Below are 22,401 nucleotides of genomic sequence, written 5' to 3' on the forward strand. Positions count from 1 at the left end.
TCTGACATATTTAAGCTTCTACCTTTAGTGATGGTTGAGGTAGTATTATGACTGTTTTATAGATGTAGGGATAAATTCCAATAAATCTATATTATTCAATTAGAATAAATTTAAGGAAGTTAAAAGTCTTTCTATACTGTGAAAAACGCTGTTGCTCTTCGAAATCCGATGTGTGTGGGAGAGTAAACTTTCATCTGATCGGGACAGTGAGTGATCCCATCAGCATAAAATGAATGCTTAATAGGATCTTATGAGAAGAGCCCAATCATCTAAAATGGCCGATATGCACGCAATGCGCGTGCGTCGGTCGTTGCTAGCGGCAATTTCTCTAATCCGGCCCCTCTCGAGTAAAGTCGATTAGGGGCCGGAGAGTTTTGGGAAATGCGGGGCGCAAAGCACCGAAGGGCAAGTACGACGTGCAGCATATGAGGAGTAAAAGAGATGTCTAGCGCGTTTGTGAGGCAGGAAAGCCTGCGGGGTGAGTGTTTACATCGTGATGTGTGCGCGAGCATTCAGACGGAATTTAAACCATAACGAGGGATGAAACCGGTCCGAAATAGAACCGGAGAGGGGGGTTGCGAAGGCATAAGAGGCCGATCGAGGAAGGGTTAGAAGTGTAATAGGTATACAAGTGAATAATGGTAGTAATGAGGCATACTACGGTAACGAAATAGTTAAGACATTAAATTCAAATCACGGAATTCAATGTAAATGCAGCCAAAATTAGGTTTTGACATATTAAACATGGAAACCCTGTCAGGTCTGCATCCCCAGCAGCAACACCTCTACATTGGCATAAACACCTGTTGTTGCAGTTGTTATCAATGTAGGAACATTTTGATAGGTGACTTTGTCAAACATTACGCAGTTCGTCAACATTTTCAGTGTTCCTTTTTTGTAGAAGACACCACTAAATTAGGATTATTTTTTTTAAAAGAAACACAAATGATTCCAACACCATGCTGTGGGGTTATATATTTCTTTCAAATTCATCACTGGACTGATTTACCTTGTGGTGATGTGAAGTTGAAAAAACGGAAGCCAACTAAAGGTCCCCTCAAACAATGTTAAAGGGGACGTATGCATCACGTTACTGCACTTGCTTATTCTATACCTAATACTTATGCATTCCAACAAATTATGTCAACTCATAAAAAGGTAATTTCCAATAGTTCTTATTACAGCAATATATAATGAGTCTACTTGAATTACTTAACTTGCTGTAAGTGTATTATGGTGAAAGCGTTATGTCATCATAGTGATACAATCTAGTTTAAGCTAGAATACTGATAATCTAGGAATTTAGTTTCATAATATTAAATTTTCTGTCTTCAACATTATCATCATTATTGTTACCGGCTTGCAAGTTAACACAGTTTAAAAAAATTTGTTCTAAAGCAATCAAAATGTGATTTTTGGTTTTGATGGACAAATGCCTTCCTTACCTCATTGAATTAAATGTTTTCCATATATTATTATGCGTCGGGACAATCACACAGCACTGGAAAGGCTGGGTGTTGTAGCTGAGAACCCACTCTGCTAGTAGGCAATGATTTAATGATCATTTGTAGAAACAGAATGAGGAAATAGGCGATATTTACCAAATAGAGTGAATGAAGCAAGTAAAGATGCGTAGTTCATTAATTGACAAATGATGGGGGAAAAAGGCCAGAGAGCACCAGCAGGACTAGAACCATTGAAATGTTGAACAAGTTAAATGTCGTGAACTTGAGAAGGAACCGCTGGGCTATAGCTGACCCAACAACAACATCTTTCTTCAAGCTATAACACAGTGAACATCAACTAGGGAATTAATGTTCATTTTCTTGAACTCTCAGGATAAACATATTGCAAAAATTACTTTCATGTTATTGAAGCCATTAGCGATAAGAAATATATATTCTTCACTTTGAGCTACTTCTGAATATTGGAAGGGTGTTCAGCCTCAAATGAAGGTAAAGACACCAGAAACATTTATGGTAGGAAAATCTTAACCCATGGAATTGTCTCTGTATTCAGATGAAGATCTCTGGAGCTCTGTAAGTGGATGTGTTGTAGCTCATGCAGTCTATTTTTTTTGGCAGTCTGAGATTTGTAGCCAAGATTTATTGACAGGATTAACAACAGAATTAAAAATCCTTCTGAGAGAATAGTTTAACATTAAATTCAAATCACAGAATTTAGATTTTTCACAGCCTGCTGGGCAGAAAATCTGGATTTTATCAAGAACACGGAGGCTATTATTATGCAAATCTCCTTTATTACCACAGCTCAGTAGCAACAATTGAAGAATACAGAACTTCAATGAACATTCTGAGTAAGAATAAAGTTCCTTAGAAACCATATCTCATCCTTCTTTGTCCAAACTGCGAAGAAAGATCAACGTGAAATAAACTTGAAGATCAAAGGTTGAAGATCCAAATTTCATAACCAAAAATCCAGAACGAATTATTCTGAAAGAAAAAAGTAAATATCGTAAAAACAGTCAATTGGGAGGGTTTAAGAAAAAGAGGTGGGATAATATTAGCCTCCGTGTCCTTAATAAAATCCAGATTTTCTGCCCAGCAGGCTGTGAAAAATCAAAATTTTATGGCACGACACGGAGGCCATATTAAGTAAGTTTAAAGTGCATTAAGAACATTATCAATCACATTAGGCATTGGTTTGAAATAACATGCTCAAAACATAGTATCATTTGACCAATCTGCAGCTCTAAGGATGTCTTGTAATCCTCCACCTAAACAGAAAGCTTTTGAGGCTGAAGCACCTCTTAAGGAATGAGCACCAAAGATGGATATATCAACACCACTTTCATGCATAACGTTTTTAACCCATTGAGCAAGGGTTGGGGAAGAGACTCCCTTATGAGGAGAAATTAACAATTAACAATTAATTAATTAATTAATAAGAAATTAACAATTGTGATTCATTCATTCTTAGATGTTTCGTTCTTTTTTCATACTCTTTTAAACATTTAACCACACAGAGTCTATCATTCGCAGAGAAAAAGGGATAGAAAATAGTAGAGGACAGAGTCTTCGTTCGTTTCGTCAGGTAAAAGCAAACTCCTTCAGGTTGAAAAGCCCTACTTGAAATGTCTAAAGCCTTAACGTCTGAAGTTCTTCGAAAAGATACCAGACAAAGTAAAACAGTAATTTTTAAAGAAATGCGTTTAAGTGAGAGAGAAGAATTATCTCCCAACGATGATAAAGTTCTAAGTACCAGAGTAACGTCCCACAGTGTGGTATATTTTGGGCCAGGAGGGTTTAGAACCCTCATGCTTCTCGTTGTCTTTTTAGTTAGAAGATTTTGTCCAACTGATAATCCATTAACTAATGAATGACCAGCTGAGATCGCGGATCTATAAACATTAACTGTTCTGTAAGACAGACCTGAAGTAAAAAGATCCGAAAGATAATTGATAACATTGACTAGATCAGTTGAAATGGGATCGTAACACCGTTGAATGCACCAGCGAACCCATTTGTTCCATGCCAGTCTATAAGCTTTCCTTGTGCCAGACGCCCAAGATTCTGAAATGAGTCTGAAAGCATTTGACGAAAGTCCAGGGACTCTCCATTGTCTCCTGAAATCTTCCATGCCGTCAGAGTTAGAAGGCCCTGCTCTACAAGGGGATGTGTATAACCCTCTGGATCTAGAAGGATTTCTCTGAAATAAGGAATTAAAATTGGAAAATCTATGCTCATTTCCAGAATAATCGGAAACCACGCTTGAGATCTCCAAAGGGGAGTTATCACGACCATGCTCTGATTGTAACATTGGGCATGGAGGAGAAGGCGGGGGAGCATTGAGAAGGGGGGAAACGCATAAGGTGCTAGGCTTGTCCAGTCTTGTAAAAAGGCATCCACTTTCGTGGCATGAGGGTCTGGTCTCCAACTGAAGAAGTCTTTCAGATGGGTGTTTATAAGGTCCACAAACAGATCTGTTGTGAATGGGCCCCACATCGATTGGATGGATAAGAACATATCTCTGTTCAGTCTCCAGTTGCTGGAGTCCTTGAAATTCCTGGAGTACCAATCTGCAACTTCGTTCTTCAGTCCGGGAATATGTTCCGCTACAACTGAAATACCTTTGTTCAAACAGTAGTTCCATAGGCCCTTCGCTAAGTCTGTCAAATCTTTGGAATGAGGACCGCCCAGCTTGCTGACATAGCGAACTGCTGACAAATTGTCCATTCGTACAGTTATACAGCATTTCATTGAATCTTGAGTGAAACAACGAACCGCAAAAGAACCTGCTAGTAACTCTAAGCAGTTGATATGCAATTCTTTCTCTTGTGGGGCCCAGCGGCCCCCTGTTGACGAGTTTCCACATCTTGCACCCCAGCCTTCTAAACTCGCATCTAATTCTATTATTAAATCTGGTAGTTTTCCGAAAATGGCTCTTCCATTCCATGCCTCTAAATTTTTGAGCCACCAAAGTAGCTCAGTTTTCGATTCTTGGTCTAATGAAATTAGTTGGGAATATGATGCGTTGGATCTCAAGTGTCTTGATTTGAGTCTTTGTAGTGCCCGATAATATAAGGGTCCTGGAAATATTGCTTGAATCGTGGAGGAAAGAAGTCCCAGGATTTTTGTTAGATATCTCAGAGGAAAGACTTTCATAAGAAGTGTTTTCCTCAGTTCTTCTCTCACTTTCCTCACTTTGTCGCTGGGAAGACGGAGTTCTGTCTTCACAGTGTCTACCAAGAAGCCTAGGTCAATCAATCAATCAATCAGTGACACTTGTAAAGCGCGCTACATACCCGTAGGGTCTCAAGGCGCTTGGGGGGGGGGGGGGGGTGCCGCTACTGCTCGAACAGCCAGGTCTTCAGCTTCTTCCTGAAGGAGAGGTGGTCTTGGGTCAGGCGCAGGTCGGACGGGAGGGAGTTCCAGGTCTTGGCGGCCAGGTAGGAGAAGGACCTTCCTCCTGTAGTCGCTCTTCGGATGCGGGGGACGGCGGCGAGGGCGTGGTTGGCTGATCGGAGGTGGCGTTTGGGAGCGTAGAAGTTGACTCGGCTGTTGAGGTAGCTCGGGCCTTGGTCGTGTAGGGCTTTGTGTGCGTGGGTGAGGAGGCGGAAGGTGATTCTCTTGTTGATGGGGAGCCAGTGAAGGTCTCTCAGATGTCCGGAGATGTGGCTGGATCGTGGGATGTCGAGGATGAGTCTGGCTGAGGCGTTTTGGATCCGCTGGAGTCTCTTCTGGAGCTTGGCGGTGGTCCCGGCGTAGAGGGCGTTGCCGTAGTCCAGTCGGCTGGTGACGAGGGCCTGGGTGACGGTCTTCCTGGTCTCTGTGGGGATCCACCAGAAGATCTTCCGTAGCATGCGTAGGATGTTGAAGCATGCCGAGGAGACGCTGTTGACTTGCCTGGTCATGGAGAGGGAGGAGTCCAGGATGAAGCCCAGGTTTCGTGCATGGTCTGTCGGTTTGGGTGCGGTGCCCAGGGCGGGAGGCCACCAGGAGTCGTCCCAGGCGGAGGGTGAGGAGCCCAGGATGAGGACCTCCGTCTTGTCCGAGTTCAGTTTCAGGCGGCTGGTCGTCATCCACTCGGCTACCTCTTTCATCCCTTCGTGCAGGTTGGCTCTGGCGGTGGCGGGGTCGTTGGTCAGGGAGAGGATCAGCTGGGTGTCGTCGGCGTAGGAGATGATGCTGAGGTGGTGTTTGCGTACGATGGCCGCGAGGGGGCTCATGTAGACGTTGAAGAGGGTGGGGCTCAGGGATGATCCTTGGGGGACGCCGCAGATGACTTCGGAGGCCTCTGACTTGTACGGTGGTAGGCGGACTCGCTGTGTTCTTCCGTCGAGGAAGGAGATGATCCATTCCAGCGCCTTGTCCTGGATTCCGATGTTGCTGAGGCGCTGTATTAGGGTGCGGTGGCAGACCGTGTCGAATGCCGCGGAGAGGTCTAGGAGGATGAGGGCCGCTGTTTCTCCATTGTCCATCAGGGCTCGGATGTCATCGGTGGCGGCGATGAGGGCGGTCTCGGTGCTGTGTTTGGCTCGGAAGCCGGACTGTGAGGGGTCGAGGGATCCGTTCGTCTCGAGGAAGGCGGCCATCTGCTTGTTGACGGTCTTCTCGATGACTTTGGCTGGAAACGGGAGAAGCGAGATGGGGCGGTAATTCTTGAGGTCGGTGGGGTCCGCTGTTGGTTTCTTGAGAAGAGCGCTGAGTTCGGCGTGTTTCCAGCTATCGGGGAAGATGGCGGTGTCGAAGGATGTGTTGATGATGTCTCGCAGGTGGGGTGCGATGACAGCGTCGGCCTTGTTGAAGACGTGGTGAGGGCCGGGGTCGGTTGGTGATCCGGAGTGGATGGAGTTCATCGTGCGGATGGTGTCTTCGGTGCTGATCGGGGTCCAGGCGTGGAGGGTGGTGGTGGGGGGCGGTGGCTGGTCGGTCGTGGTGTGCGTTGGTTGGTTGTTGAAACTGCTGTGTATGTCCGTGATCTTGTTGTGGAAGTATGAGGCGAGGGAGTTGCAGAGGTCTTGCGATGGGGTGATGTCATTGTTTCCTGCGCTGGGGTTGGAAAGCTCTTTCACGATGTTGAAGAGTTCCTTGCTGTTGTGTGCGTTGTTGTCCAACCGGTCCTTGAATGCTGTTCTCTTGGCGGCGCGGATCAGCTGGTGGTGTTTCCGGGTGGCAAGTTTGTAGGAGGTCCTGTTGTCCGGTGTCGGTTCCCTTTTCCAGACTTTCTCGAGGGCTCGGCAGTTCTTCTTGGAGCTCTTGAGTTCGTCGGTGAACCATGGGGCCTTCTTGCTGCCGGGTCTGCTAGGCGGGGTCCTCAGCGGGGCGAGTTCGTCCGCGCAGTTGCTGATCCACTTCGTGATGTTATCGGCGGCCTGGCTGGGGTTCGCTGAGCTGGCAGGAGGGTGTTGGCTCAGGGAGGTGGCGAGCTGGTCTGCAGTGATCTTGTTCCAGCTTCTGCGGGCGGTGTGTTGCTGGTGTTGGTGGGTCGTCGTTCTCTTGAAGGTGAAGTGGACGCAGCTGTGGTCCGTCCATTGAAGCTCTGTGGCGTGGCTGAAGTCGATGTCTGTGCTGGATGAGAAGACGGCGTCGAGTGTGTGTCCGGCGAGGTGGGTGGGGGTGGACACCAGTTGCTTGAGTCCCAGGTTGGCGAGGTTGTCGAGCAGGGTGCTGGTGTTGTGGTCGTTGTTGTTCTCCAGATGGAAGTTGAGGTCTCCCAGGAGGATGTAGTCAGCGGAGGGGAGGGCATGCGGGCTGATGAAGTCGGCGATGTCCTCGCTGAATTGCGTGCGTGGTCCAGGGGGTCGGTAGATCAGGGTGCCTCTGAGGGTGGTGTTCGGGTTGGTGTGGATCTGGAAATGCAGGTGTTCGGCGCTGGTCAGGGTGTTGTCGGTGCTGGTTGTGAGACGGATGGTGTTCCTGTGGATGATGGCGATGCCTCCTCCCATCTGGTTGGCGTTTCGGTCCCTCCGGACGATCTTGTAGCCCTCTGGGATGGCGATGGCGATGTCGGGAGCTGAAGAGGCATTCATCCAGGTCTCCGTGAGGAAGGCAACGTCAGGGGCTGTGGCGTCTAGAAGGTTCCAGAGTTCGATGGCGTGTCTGTGGACGGAGCGGGTGTTGAGCAGGATGCACTTGAGGTGGGTGCTGCTGGAGTTCGCCTTGGCGGGTGCTGGTGCGGGGCTGGTCCGGATGCAGGAGAACTTGCAGGCGTGGCAGCTGAACGGGCCGTGGGTGCGTCTTGGAGTGGCTTGGTGGCATTCTGGGAGTCGGCCGGTGTTGAGTGCGGTGAGGGTGGCGGCGGAGTACGTCAGGCGGGTGGGTCGGGGTCTTCGAGGGCCAGGTGTCCTGGCGCTGGTCGCGATCCGGTCGCGGACGGGCGCAGACGGGCTTACCTTTGGCGCGCCTTCGGCGCACAATCGGCGCGCCCGCTGCGCGTGACCGCTGCGCGTTCGCACGGTCGCCATTTAAGGCGAAGTGCGCGGGTGGGCGGGGCAGCTGGGAGGCGGGAGCGGGGAGGGTTACAGAAGACAAAAGGGGCGGGGACAAGCGGCGGTGGCGGGAAGGGAGGGCGGGGGGCGGCGCGGTAGGCGGACAACAAGGAAGGAGAGCAAACACGGAAAGAAATGCAAAACAGGCACAAAATAACGCCAAAAGCGGGGAAAAAGAGAGTTACACACAGTTTAAAAAAACAAGCACAAATAACAGTCAAAACACGGGAAAAAACACTCGCAGCGGCGGCAGCCGGCAAACGAGGCAGCAGCGAGGCAGAGGGCAGGCAGGGGCACACGCAGCAGCTGGTGGCCGTGCGGCGCGGGGGTGTCCCACAAGTGGGTCACACTCACCTGCGTCGCACGGTCGCCATTTAAGGCCAAGTGCGCGGGTGGGCGGGGCAGCTGGGAGGCGGGAGCGGGGAGGGTTACAGAAGACAAAAGGGGCGGGGACAAGCGGCGGTGGCGGGAAGGGAGGGCGGGGGGCGGCGCGGTAGGCGGACAACAAGGAAGGAGAGCAAACACGGAAAGAAATGCAAAACAGGCACAAAATAACGCCAAAAGCGGGGAAAAAGAGAGTTACACACAGTTTAAAAAAACAAGCACAAAAAACAGTCAAAACACGGGAAAAAACACTCGCAGCGGCGGCAGCCGGCAAACGAGGCAGCAGCGAGGCAGAGGGCAGGCAGGGGCACACGCAGCAGCTGGTGGCCGTGCGGCGCGGGGGTGTCCCACAAGTGGGTCATTGGGTATTGGGTTTGTTGAGAAGGAATTATACATGAATCTTTTAGATTTATAACAAAACCCAGGTGTTGTAAGAGACGTATCGCGAGATCCGTATGGAATGAGACAGTCTTTTTTGACTGGGCCATTATAAGGATATCGTCCAGATAAATATTCATCCTTACTCCTCTTTGTCTCAACCAAGTTACGACGGGCCTTCCCATGTAAATTGGTGAAACTTTTGATGGGGTTTCCAGATAGGAATCGTTAGGTATGCGTCCTTTAGATTGAGTCTTGTTAACCAGTCCCCTTTCCTTAGAACATCTCTTAGGAGGTGAATTCCCTCCATTTTGAAATGTTGGTAGACGACCCATTGGTTTAGTTCTTTCAAATTTATTACTGGTCTTTGTTCTTTGTTTTTCTTTTTTCCTCCAGAAATATATTGCTGAGGAAACCCACATCAAAGCTCTCGATTATTGCGCCTTTTTTTAAAAGTTCTTGGACTTCTTGAGAAACTAGTGCCTTGTCCTTGCCAGAGAAGGTGATCTCTCTTGGGATTTTCCTCTGAAAGGGAGTATCTATAAAAACTATTTTGTAACCCTTTAGGGTATTGAGTACCCAGAGGTCTTTGGTTACTAGGTTCCAGTTCCCAGCAAACTGGAGTAGCCTCCCACCTTTGGTGGGGTATCTGAAAGGTCTGGTAAGGTTCTTACCTGTAGAGAAGGAGCGTTGTCTTCTCTCGCCTCTGAAGTTTCTCCCACGGGGTATTTGTCTTTGAGGGTAGAATTGTCCAAAATTGCCAGAGTTATTGGTGTTAAATCTGCCTCCTCCACGAGACAGGAACGGTCTTGAATTTGAGTTTCCTCGGCCGGGAAAACGACCCCGCATTCTCCCGGCCCGAGTAAACACACGATCTTGGAATACTCTTTTTATATCTTTCTGTGACTTTTGTATTGAGCTAAATGCTCTGACATACCTTACCATGTCTTTAAATAATTCTTCTCCATAGAGAAAGCCTTGAGTATTTTGGCCCCCATCGTTTTTCGCTAAATCAATTAGTATAGGGTCTATTGTGAATCGGATCCCTTTCCTTCTTTCAATAGACAGGGCGGTATTGGCGTTACCAATTAAACATATAGCCCTTTGGACCCATTCCCTCAGTTCTTTAGGGTCGACTTGTCGATCTTCCAAATATGCAGTTTCCGCCATTTCAAATATTTTTGTTATAGGGCCAATTGAGTCTAATAGGCGGTCTTGGCAGGATCTAAGGCCTTTATCTAGTCCCTTTCTTGGATCTCGAGAGGTCTTTGAGATGAATGCTATCACCTTAGGGTCAAGTTCAGGTGTAGAGGTTATTTTAATAGGTAGGGAAGGTCTGGGACATTCAGATATAAGTCTTATCCTGATCTCTTGAGGGATCTCTTTTCGTAGCCAGAACGAGACGTATTCTCCTACATGTTGGGAGGGAGTCCACTCAGGCGAAAGAGGATGTTTGATTAGGAGTGGGTCGAACATAGGGTCTCCAAAGGGGTCTAGTAGGGCTATATTTTGATCTAGGAGCTTAGGTGTCCCATCAGAGCTCCCGGTTCCCCTTTTTTGCGGCTCATCCTCATTAGTATTAAATTCAGATGAATAAGATAGGTCTATTTCTTGATCTGAATTATCTTCGGAATCAATATCAATAGGGGGCTCTGGGCCTTCATCTTGCCCGAAAGGGGTGCCCGAGGCACCATTCTTGTCACCACCCCGAGGGCATGAAGAGGCGGAGGTTGTTTTAGTTTTTTTTGCATCCTTGTGATCTGTTCATCCAATTGCTCGTTTTTTGGGGGGTTTAATTGCTCTTGATTGATTTCCGCTAGTGGATGGGCGTGGGGATGACACGGCTTCAAACCTTTTATTAATATTCTCATCCATAAAGACAAGGACCTTCTCAAAGGCCTTATTAATTCGTTTTTCTAGTTGTCCCTCAACGTTAGGGATAGGGTCTGACATATTTAAGCTCCTACCTTTAGTGATGGTTGAGGTAGTATTATGACTATTTTATAGATGTAGGGATAAATTCCAATAAATCTAAATTATTCAATTAGAATCAATTTAAGGAAGTTAAAAGGCTTTCTATACTGTGAAAAACGCTGTTGCTCTTCGAAATCCGATGTGTGTGTGACAGTAAACTTTCATCTGATCGGGACAGTGAGTGATCCCATCAGCATAAAATGAATGCTTAATAGGATCTTATGAGAAGAGCCCAATCATCTAAAATGGCCGATATGCAAGCAATGCGCGTGCGTCGGTCGTTGCTAGCGGCAATTTCTCTAATCCGGTCCCTCTCGAGTAAAGTCGATTAGGTGCCGGAGAGGTTTGGGAAATGCGTGACGCAAAGCACCGAAGGGCAAGTACGACGTGCAGCATATGAGGAGTAGAAGAGATGTCTAGCGCGTTTGTGAGGCAGGAAAGCCTGCGGGGTTAGTGTTTACATCGCGATGTGTGCGCGAGCATTCAGACGGAATTTAAACCATAACGAGGGATGAAACCGGTCCGAAATAGAACCGGAGAGGGGGGTTGCGAAGGCATAAGAGGCCGATCGAGGAAGGGTTAGAAGTGTAATAGGTATACAAGTGAATAACGGTAGTAATGGAAAGGGGCGACCGCTCGGTCCCCCCGAACGTATGGTGGAGTACCCCGATCCCCCCGGGAAGCCATTTTGGGCGGGAGGCGAGTCTCGGCTGGTATGCCCGAAGCGGCGTAGCCGGGGCACGCCTTTTTCCCACCCAAGAGGGGTTGTCCTAGACACCTACACCGTTGGCCATGCCCTGTAAGCGGATTGGAGGAGGGTCCACGCCCGCCCGAAGGAGGATAAGAGGAGCGACGATCCAAGGAAGCATCCTCTTGTTCCTGTGCTCGGAAGCCGCACCTCCCCGTTGCACGTGAGCTCGAGACAGAACAAGGAGCCAATTTTGAGAATTTGTAATTGTGTGTTTTCTCTTCTAGCGCTTTGAACCTCGGTTCCGGGATCTTTCGGTCGATTATCGTAAGGAAATGCCGGGCAAAAGGGTCGGAAAGAAGGTTAGCACCGACCAAATGCTTCGTATGCTGGTGAAGGACATGGCGAATATGAAGAAGCAGATGGCGGCCATGAATGGTACGGGCCGGCCTAAGAAAGTCATCGGACCAGCATTGCCAGGGATAGTCCCGGCCGGGAGAGGTAAAAGGGCCAGGAACAGGGCGGCAGGGGGTGAGGCTCCGGTTCCCGAGTCACCTCCGGCGAGCCCGGTCAGGCCAGTAGAGGCCCCAGTTCCGATTCCGGATGCAGGACAGCCGATCCCTGTCGTAGTTACACCTGTGAACGAGGGGGATATGCCACCCGAGTTGGCCGCCCAGTTGGCGGCGTGGTTGGGCAAGAATAATGAGGGTGCTATAGCTCCAAGGGATACGGCCGAAGAGGCCAAATTAATAATGAAGCAGTTGCGGCAGTCGCGAGATGCTGCGAAGGCACCTTGTCCTTTTGTTCCCCCTCAGGTTCCCGCGGAACAACCGTCTTCAGGCGTTGGAACAGCGGCAGCAGCGAGTTCAGCTACTGATTCGGGTAAGAAGCCGTTGCCAATGGCTGGGGAAGGGTCGGTACCCTCGAGAAGGGAAAAGGTGGTACAACATATACCGTTGGCCACAAAGGAAATGATATGGGCGGATAAATACGTGAACATATTTTCGCTGTTGACTGATCATTATGAAATAGAACATGTTAAAAATCAGAAGGAATTGTTGCATCCAAGTGTATGGCGAGCAAAAATGGCGGGTTTCAGAGTTGATGAGACAATCGCTAATTGGGCCAGGGCTTTTGGGATGTTTACTGCAATCATGGGGGAACGTAGGCCTGAGGTATTGACTGAGTTGGCTTGTTACCAGACACGAATAATGGAGTTTTATGAATCGTACGATGGTGATCAATGGTTGGGTTATGATAACAAATTTCGTAAGGCCAAGGAGCACGACTCATCCATGACGTGGGATTGTTTTGACTCCATTTCCTGGCAGAAACAGGTCAGGTCGAACGCGACAAAGCCGTCTTCGTTTGGCGGGAATGGGACAGAGCCTTCCCGCCATTCCCCGGCAGTGCCCTTTCGAGCGGGCGCCGGTAGTGACCAGCACGCAAGGATTAATGGGAACTCTGGCAAGAAAGGGGCCTGTTGGAGCTTCAACAGGGGCAAGTGCACTAGACCGCAGGGGACGTGCAAGTTCAGGCATGAGTGTGCAGGGTGCGGACAGTCTTCACACCCCGAGAGTTCATGCAGAGCCAAGAATGGCGATACAGGGGGCAGAGGCGGCGCCAAACAGGTCTAATGACGGCCGAGGGGCGCTGCTACCTACTCCCATCGACATCATGGCTATGATCCCCTGGCTGAACGAATACCCTGATCATGTCTCCGCTGGGGTGTTGAGGAATGGTTTCTCATGTGGTTTCCGCATCCCGGCGGGGGATTTTTGGGGGGAAGCACTGTGTGAAAATCAGCTATCGGTTCGGCAGAATGCAGTGGTAGTACAGGCAAAGATTGCAAAGGAGGTGGCCCGAGGTCGGGTTGCGGGCCCATATGCGAATCCGCCTGTTCATAATTTTGTTTGTTCACCGTTGGGGGTAGTCCCTAAGAAGGACCCAGGTGAGTTTCGGTTAATACATAATTTGTCCGCTCCTAAGGGTCTTTCCGTGAATGATGCGATTGACCCGGGAGTTTGTTCGGTGCGGTACGCTTCCTTTGATGAGGCTGTCGCCATGTTGAATCGCCCGGGGCCCGGAGCGCTGATGGCAAAATCAGATATTGAGTCAGCGTTCCGGTTGCTCCCGGTACACCCACAGGACCAGCGTCTGTTTGGTTTTGTGTTCCAGGGACGCTATTACATGGATAAATGTATGCCAATGGGTTGCTCCATCTCTTGTGCGTATTTTGAAAAATTCAGTAGTTTTTTACAATGGGCGTTCACCAGAGCCACAGGCTTTACGCTGGTTATGCATTACCTTGATGATTTTCTGTTTCTGGGGGCAGCTGGGGACATGGAATGTGCGCAGGCTTTGAGTAAATTTTGTGATCTCATGAGAATATTTGGCGTGCACCGGGCAAAACAGTGGGGCCGTCTACTTCACTCGAGTTTCTAGGTATTGAGCTCGATTCTGAGGAGGGGTGCTTCCGTTTGCCTAAGGAGAAGGTATGGAAATTTAAGGCCGCACTCGAGGCATGTATTAACGAAACGAAAGTAACATTGCATCAGTTGCAGCAGGCTGTGGGTCAGCTTAATTTTGCCCTTAGAGTGATGCCAATGGCTCGCCCCTTTTCACGCTCTATTGCTCAAGCCATGGTTGGCCTGAAGGAAGGGCACCACCGCACAAGACTCTCGGCAGAGGTTCGCCAGGACATGCGCATATGGTTGGCATTCCTGGCGGATTTTAACGGTCGTGTCCTGTGGAACAAACCAGCGGTTTCCTCCGAGGAGCTGGGTTTGTGGACCGACTCGGCAGGGAGTGTGGGTTTTGGCGCCATCTTTGGTAATCATTGGTCGGCACAGACATGGCCGGCATGGTGGCACGAGAGTGGGCTCACAGGTAACATTGGGTTTCTTGAACTGTTCCCTATTCTAGTGGCCTTGAAGACATGGCCGGAGGGATTTCGTGATCGCACTGTGGTGTTCTGGTCGGATAATATGACCGTGGTAGAATGTATCAATAATCAGGCAGCACGCTGCAAATTGATCTTGAGATTGATGAAAGAAATTGTCCTGCTATGTATGAAATTAAACATCCACTTTAGAGCAAAACATGTACCTGGGGTACTGAACCAGGCGGCTGATGCACTCTCTCGTTCCCACATGCAGGCCTTTCGGGGCCGTCTGCCCTCTGCGGACTTGGTGGTGGCACCATTTCCCGAAGTTCTCTGGTCTCTCGGTGCCCCGGATTACAAAACCTCGTGGGAGAGAGTCTAGCCCCCAGGACAAGGAAGGCATATGAAGGGGCGTTCCGTTCCTATTGGGCATTTTTGGGTCCAGCTAGGGGGGAGCATTGAGGGCAGGAAGAGTATGTCCTGAAATTTCTTGTATCATTGCATCAAGCAGGCCGATCAGTGGCAACAGCCAATAGACACCGAGCCGCCATTGCGTTCATGGCGCAGGCTCATGGCATTCAGGACCCCACAGCGTCCTTCCTAGTAAAGAAGGCGCTGCGCGGGTGGCAACGCCTTGAGGTTCGTAGAGAGGCGCCCGATAGGGCTAGCAAGGTTGTCCCAGTTAATGTCCGTACTCCCTGCAACTTGTTCATCTCAGTCAGAGACAGTGCTATTCCGGGCCGCCTTTGCATTAGCGTTCCATGGGGCTATGCGGCTAAGCGAACTGGTAGCAAAAAACAAGCAGGATACGGGGGGGGTCTGTGTCGAGAACACATCCAGATTAAAGGTGACACAATGGTAGTCATTATAGCCAAGTACAAAACCGATCAGGGAGCGATCGGAGACAGTGTGGTTGTTCAGCGCATGCTAGGGTCCCACATGTGCCCAGTGAAATGCGTAGAGGAGTACTTAGCGCAAAGGGCGGCATCATGGGGGGGGAGCTTGCTGAGACATACCGACGCCACCCCACTGACTAGGTTTCAGTTCCAGCGGGTGGTAACAATGGCAATCGCGGCAGCGGGCTTGAACCCGGGCGATTTTGGGACCCACTTATTCCGGATAGGTGCTGCGACAGAGGCTACAGCCAGGGGGTTGAGTGTGGATAAGGTGAAACAGTTGGGGCGTTGGTCCTCGAATTGTTATAAGAGGTATGTGCGGTTGCACATGTTGTGAAGCTAATGTCATGCACTCACGCTTCTTGTTTTCTGTTTGGTTTTCAGTTTCGCAAGCAGGCTTTGCGGGGCGGAGTGTGCAGCTGACCTGACACCTGGGGACCAGCGGTCAAAGATCACCGGCTGAGGGAAGAGTGGTGTGGGTCGTCGGCCACTCATACGTGAGGCGTGCCGCAGACGTATTCAAAGCAGGTGACTTGATCCACTTGGCTGGGGAATACGGGTACAGGGTGACCTTCTACGGAAGGGGCGGGCTCTGTATTGACCAGTTTCAAAATTTTATGGAGTGTTTGTTAGGGCGGACAAGGTCACCGCCATCTGTAATCATAGTGCATCTTGGGGGCAATGATTTGGTGACCACTGATCGGCGAGTACTTCTCGAATTAATCTTATCCACAGTAAGTTGGTTGGCGAGAAGGGTTCCGGGGTGCACGATTGCATGGTCACACATGATTCCGCGGAAGGTGTGGCGGGGGGCTATTTCTGTGCCAGCTTTAAATCAGTCAGTGAAGAAAGTAAATAACAAACTTGGTAGGTTGTTTCGTACAGGTACACTGCATTGTATTCCTCATGGGTGTATCCGGGGGGACCAGATGTATCTGGAGGATGGGGTCCATTTGTCCCGGGAGGGGAATGCTTTACTCATAGGAGACTTTGTAGCTTGGTTAAAGAGTGTGCAGCCATGACCTTTAAGTAGGAGTTTTGTGGGGGAGTCCGGATAGCCGGTCAACTATCCGGCCTGTGGCGGTAAGGTCATGATCGGTGAGCAGTAATTGGAAGATCTCTAGAGGTGGGGGCGTCACCCATTATGGATGGGAGCGCCCGGGGGGAGGCGGCCATTGGCCCCTCAAACGGGGAGGCGGTCCCCTCTAAGGATGGGGCTGCCGAAAGGGAAGGCGGTCATAGGCCCCTCCCTGGGGAGGAGGGGCTACGGCCCCTCCTGGGAATTTCCCGGGGCCAGGACATCTGCGACGGCAGATGTGGTAAGCAGTGTGGGGTGGGAGGGGGGTCTACGCTACCTTCTAGACACCTCACACGAGTCCTCGGACGACCACTAAAGATGGCGTCGAGTAAATATGGGGCCCCCGTTAAGACAAGGGAATTGGAAGTTGGCACAGAGGGACAGTCCTCTGTGCGCCCGCCCCTCACAAGTGAGGGGGGAGTTCTGGTTTAGGGATCTGACACCGGTTACGACCTTGCCGTTGGCCCGTCATGTTAGGATGTACAATTTGAATTTTGAGAAATGCATTTACAGGATGTTTTAGAATCGGCTAGGAGAACCTTTGTATTAGAGATGTGTTAAGGTTAGCCAAGAAACATCGTAATGTGTAAATGAAATTGTACATGATATGAAACTGTTATTTTAATGTTTTAATTTTGTTTCATATTTTAATAAATACGGCCGGGAGGGTAACTCCCTCCCGCCTTCCAAAAGTTCAAGAACCGTTTCCGTCTTCCCATTCTTGGGGAGTGTGTTGGGAGGGGGTGACGGGTATCCCAACCATATGGAAAGGGGCGACCGCTCGGTCCCCCCGAACGTATGGTGGAGTACCCCGATCCCCCCGGGAAGCCATTTTGGGCGGGAGGCGAGTCTCGGCTGGTATGCCCGAAGCGGCGTAGCCGGGGCGCGCCTTTTTCCCACCCAAGAGGGGTTGTCCTAGACACCTACACCGTTGGCCACGCCCTGTAGGCGGATTGGAGGAGGGTCCACGCCCGCCCGAAGGAGGATAAGAGGAGCGACGATCCAAGGAAGCATCCTCTTGTTCCTGTGCTCGGAAGCCGCACCTCCCCGTTGCACGTGAGCTCGAGACAGAACAAGGAGCCAATTTTGACCCACCCACCAGCCCCTGATGACAGCGATTTGTTTTTGAATAAATCCGAGTGACACGATACTGTTTCTTTTTCAGGTTGTTTTCAAATAAAGTTGGTAATTGTTTGGTATGTAATAAAGTGGTTGCTCTTTCAGCATGTATGTCGTCAAAGCAGTGACAGCAGAGTTAAATGTAGTGCCTAGTAGGAGTGTATTCTTTGAATCGCTCAGTATGACTGTCCTTTCCATCTTCTTTAGTTTAAAAAATGTCGTATTTATTTTAGTCGGGCGGTAAGGTCATGATCGGTGAGCAGTAATTGGAAGATCCCTAGAGGTGGGGGCATCACCCATTATGGATGGGAGCGCCCGGGGGGAGGCGGCCATTGGCCCCTCAAACGTAGAGGCGGTCCCCTCTAAGGATGGGGCCGCCGAAAGGGAAGGCGGTCATAGGCCCCTCCCTGGGGAGGAGAAGCTACGGGCCCCTTCTGGGAATTTCCCGGGGCCAGGACATCTGCGACGGCAGATGTGGTAAGCAGTGTGGGGTGGGAGGGGGGTCTACGCTACCTTCTAGACACCTCACACGAGTCCTCGGACGACCACTAAAGATGGCGTCGAGTAAATATGGGGCCCCCGTTAAGACAAGGGAAATTGGAAGTTGGCACAGAGGGACAGTCCTCTGTGCGCCCGCCCCTCACAAGTGAGGGGGGAGTTCTGGTTTAGGGATCTGACCCCGGTTACGACCTTGCCGTTGGCCCGTCATGTTAGGATGTACAATTTGAATTTTGAGAAATGCATTTACAGGATGTTTTAGAATCGGCTAGGAGAACCTTTGTATTAGAGATGTGTTAAGGTTAGCCAAGAAACATCGTAATGTGTAAATGAAATTGTACATGATATGAAACTGTTATTTTAATGTTTTAATTTTGTTTCATATTTTAATAAATACGGCCGGGAGGGTAACTCCCTCCCGCCTTCCAAAAGTTCAAGAACCGTTTCCGTCTTCCCATTCTTGGGGAGTGTGTTGGGAGGGGGTGACGGGTATCCCAACCATATGAGGCATACTACGGTAGCGAAATAGTTAAGACATTAAATTCAAATCACGGAATTCAATGTAAATGCAGCCAAAATTAGGTTTTGACATATTAAACCTGGAAACCCTGTCAGGTCTGCATCCCCAGCAGCAACACCTCTACATTGGCATAAACACCTGTCGTTGCAGTTGTTATCAATGTAGGAACATTTTGATAGGTGACTTTGTCAAACATTACGCAGTTCTTCAACATTTTCAGTGTTCCTTTTTTGTAGAAGACACCACTAAATTAGAATTAATTTTTTTAAAAGAAACACAAATGATTCCAACACCATGCTGTGGGGTTATATATTTTTTTCAAATTCATCACTGGACTGATTTACCTTGTGGTGATGTGAAGTTGAAAAAACGGAAGCCAACTAAAGGTCCCCTCAAACAATCTTAAAGGGGGCTGTATGCATCACGTTACTGCACTTGCTTATTCTATACCTAATACTTATGCATTCCAACAAATGATGTCAACTCATAAAAAGGTAATTTCCAATAGTTCTTATTATAGCAATATATAATAATAATAATAATAATAATAAAACATTTATTGAGCGCCTGGCTGCACAAAACTGTGTATCCCAGCACTAACTGCAAATTGCAAACCCATCGAGAGCAACAGGGTCCGAGATTCGGCATAGGGATTACTGTTTAGGGAACAGATGAGTTTTTAATTTGGCTCTGAATCTCATTTCGGAGGGCTCCATCCGCAAGTGGATCGGCAGAGCATTCCAGTGCTTAGTGGCCAAATAACGGAAGGACTTTCCTCCCATTTTAGCTCTTGTGATGCGAGGGATTTTGAATAGCATCATGCCCGACGATCTCAAATCTCTCGTCGGACAGTGAATGGTGATGAGACTTTTCAGGTAGCCGGGGCCTCTATTCTGGGCAATACGGTGGGCATAACAGAGAGTCTTGAATATAATTCTCTCTTTAATAGGGAGCCAATGGATTTTGACAAGCGCATTTTTGGAGGAGGCTTTTCGTGGGAGACCGAGCACCAGTCGTACTGCTGAATTCTGAACACATTGTAATTGGTGCAGTCCCTTCTGATTCAGGCCTAACAGGAGAACATTACCATAGTCCAGATGAGGAGATATTAAAGCATGAACTATGGTTTTTCTGGCTTCGGTGGGCAAGAGATCAAGTACTTTACGAAGTACTTTTAATATGCCGAAGCATTTACTTGTCACCTTATTCACATGGGTTTTGCCTTAGAGGTCAGCGTCCAACATAACGCCTGGATTTTTCACCGTCTCCACAGGAGTAGGCAATTCCCCTAGTTTGCTAGGCCACCATGCATGAGACCATACAGAGACAGCTCTTCCTACTATCAGCACCTGTGTCTTGTCTCCATTTAAACGGAGGCAGTTATTATTCATCCAAGTGGCTATCACTGACATACAGTTTGAGAAGTTGATAGCTAGTTCTCTGCTGTCCGGGGTTAGTTTAAACACCAACTGGGTGTCGTCAGCGTAGCTGACAATGCCCACCCCAAACTCCTCAGCAATGTGTGCCAGGGGTTCCATATAGATTTTGAATAATGTTGGGCTCAAACTAGAGCCCTGTGGAACACCATGGCTCACACTGCGAGGCGATGATTTAAAGGGTGGGCAGTGAAGTTGGAACGTTCTGTCAGTGAGGAAGGACTGGAACCAGGTAAGAGCTAGGCCCTTTACTCCCATGTCCGAGAGCCGAGACAGCAGCGTTGAGTGCAGCACGGTATCAAACTCTGCACTTAAGTCCAATAGGACCAGCGCTGCTGTCTCTCCCTCATCCACCATCTTCCGGATATGTTCAGTCGAGTACAGGACTGCTGATTCGGTTGAGTGGCCTGATCTAAACCCTGACTGGGAGGGATGGAGGAGAGCTTCTTTCTCCAGAAACTCCATGAGTTGTATATTTGCCACCTTTTCTATGGTTTTGGCACAGAGAGGGAGAAGCGAGATCGGCCTTAAATTTTGGAGTAGAGAAATTGGGATATTTGGTTTCTTTTTTAAAGGTATTACTTGAGCAGATTTCCAGCTTTTCAGGACGTGGCCTTCCCGGAACGATAAGGTAATCATGTTACTGATTTGATCTATTAATATGTTTTCCATGACCGCCTTGCATTGTTCCGGGGGGCAGGCATCCATAGGGGAACCAGAGCGTATGCCATTAATAATTTTCATTAGGTCCTGTTTATTCGGAGTCCTGAATCTGGTAAAGAAGGATTTGTGAGAGAGGGAGCTTTGATTATCTGCATTGTCATTAGCTATGTTAGTGCTGCTTGAGAAAGTGGCATGGATTTTTTCTACTTTCTCCACGAAGAAATAAGCTATCTGATCGCATATCTCCGTGGAGTAGGTATCTTTAGTATCCAGACGTGAAGGAATGGTGATTTCTCTGTAGATGCAGAATAGCTCTTTCGTGGGGTTCTTGGCTTCCTCAATTCTGCTTTTGTAATAGTAACTTTTTTCTATTCTTACCAATTTCTGATATTTTTTCAATTCGGTTCTATAGTTTTCTTTGAGTTCCGGGGTATAGTTTTTCCTCCATTTACGTTCTATAGATTTACATAGGGCTTTATCATTTTTGAGTTTCTCTGAGAACCAGGGGGCGTTTTTGAATTGTCTAGCTGGTGATTTGGTGGTCCATGGTACAATTTTGTCTAAAGCTTTTGTTAGCCAGGATTCAAAGTTATCCCACACCTCTTGTAGGGAGTTCCCTGTTAAAGGGGGTTGCTCAGTTAGCGTATCTTAAAAAAGTTCAGGGGTGAATTTTTTAAAATTCAGACGTCTGTGAGGTGGAAGTTTAGAATGAGTATTTTTGATGTGTTTTCTAGTTATCTCAAACGGCACCATGCTATGGTCAGACCAAATTAGTGGGATGGGGGGAGAAGTCTTAATACCTTCCCAATTTGCAAAGATAGGGTCTAATAAATGCCCCTGTTGATGGGTGGGCATAATAGAGAGAAGTTTGAGATCTACCGAATTGAAGGCATTCAGTAACAGTTGAGCTTCCCTGCAATTACTATCCTCTAGGTGTATATTGAGGTCGCCTAGAATGATTACATATTTATGTCTAATGGCGAGCTGAGTAACCAATTCAATGAGTTGGCTACAAAAGGACACCACTGCTCCAGGGGGTCTATATATAAGTATACCAGTGATCGTGGTAGTAGGATCTAGTTTAATGGTAAATCTGCCACACTCACTATCGGTAATATTTATTTCGGTTAATGTGCATTCTAATTCTTCTTTGCAAATCATTGCTAATCCCCCCCGTTGTCTTTGTCTATCACTTCTTAGAAGACTGTAATTGTTGGGGATGGCATCTAAGATATCCGGGGAGGATGCTTCATCAAGCCATGTTTCCGAAAGAAACAAGGCGTCAAGGTCTTTGTTAATCAAGAGGTCATGAATTTCTGTTTTATGTTTAGTCATGGACCTACAGTTAAGTAGTAACATTTTTAGGTTCGTCGTCTTGCTGGGAGTCATGATTAGCTTGGGGAGTGGTTGATGGCATATGTTGCAGAACGCGGGTAAAGACCCCGGGTCTATTGAGTGCAAACAGTTGCGAGACAGTGTCTTACCAAGTTTCAGAAGGTCAGATTTAGAGTAGTGGCGACGATGACTGTTATTGCTGGGAACCTCTGTGGGTAATGGGGGACAGGGTCTATGGAGTCTATGGAGTCCAGCCCCGCGCCCCGGTTGTTCGCGGACGGGCGCAGAATGGGCTGGACTCTGGCTTGACTCTGGCGCGCGATCGGCGCGCCCGCAATGCGCGTCCGCTGTGCGGAGCCATTGACGTATGTCTTTATACCGTCGTCCGAGCGACGTGCCCTGCTAGCCCTCACCAAGATGGCCGCTACCCTATTCCACCCAGACCCCGCGGATGACGGCCCGTAGTTCGGCCACACCCACAGTGAAGATCTGAGCAAGTAGTCTGCTCGTTATCTGGGGAACGGATAAAATCGCTAAGGTATAAACACCCTTGGCCTTTTAAATCGCTATAGACAGAATTAAGTGGCAATGTCTAGA

This window comes from Lissotriton vulgaris, chromosome 1_1 (assembly GCF_964263255.1).
Source record: "Lissotriton vulgaris chromosome 1_1, aLisVul1.2, whole genome shotgun sequence".
Classification (NCBI taxonomy): domain Eukaryota; kingdom Metazoa; phylum Chordata; class Amphibia; order Caudata; family Salamandridae; genus Lissotriton; species Lissotriton vulgaris.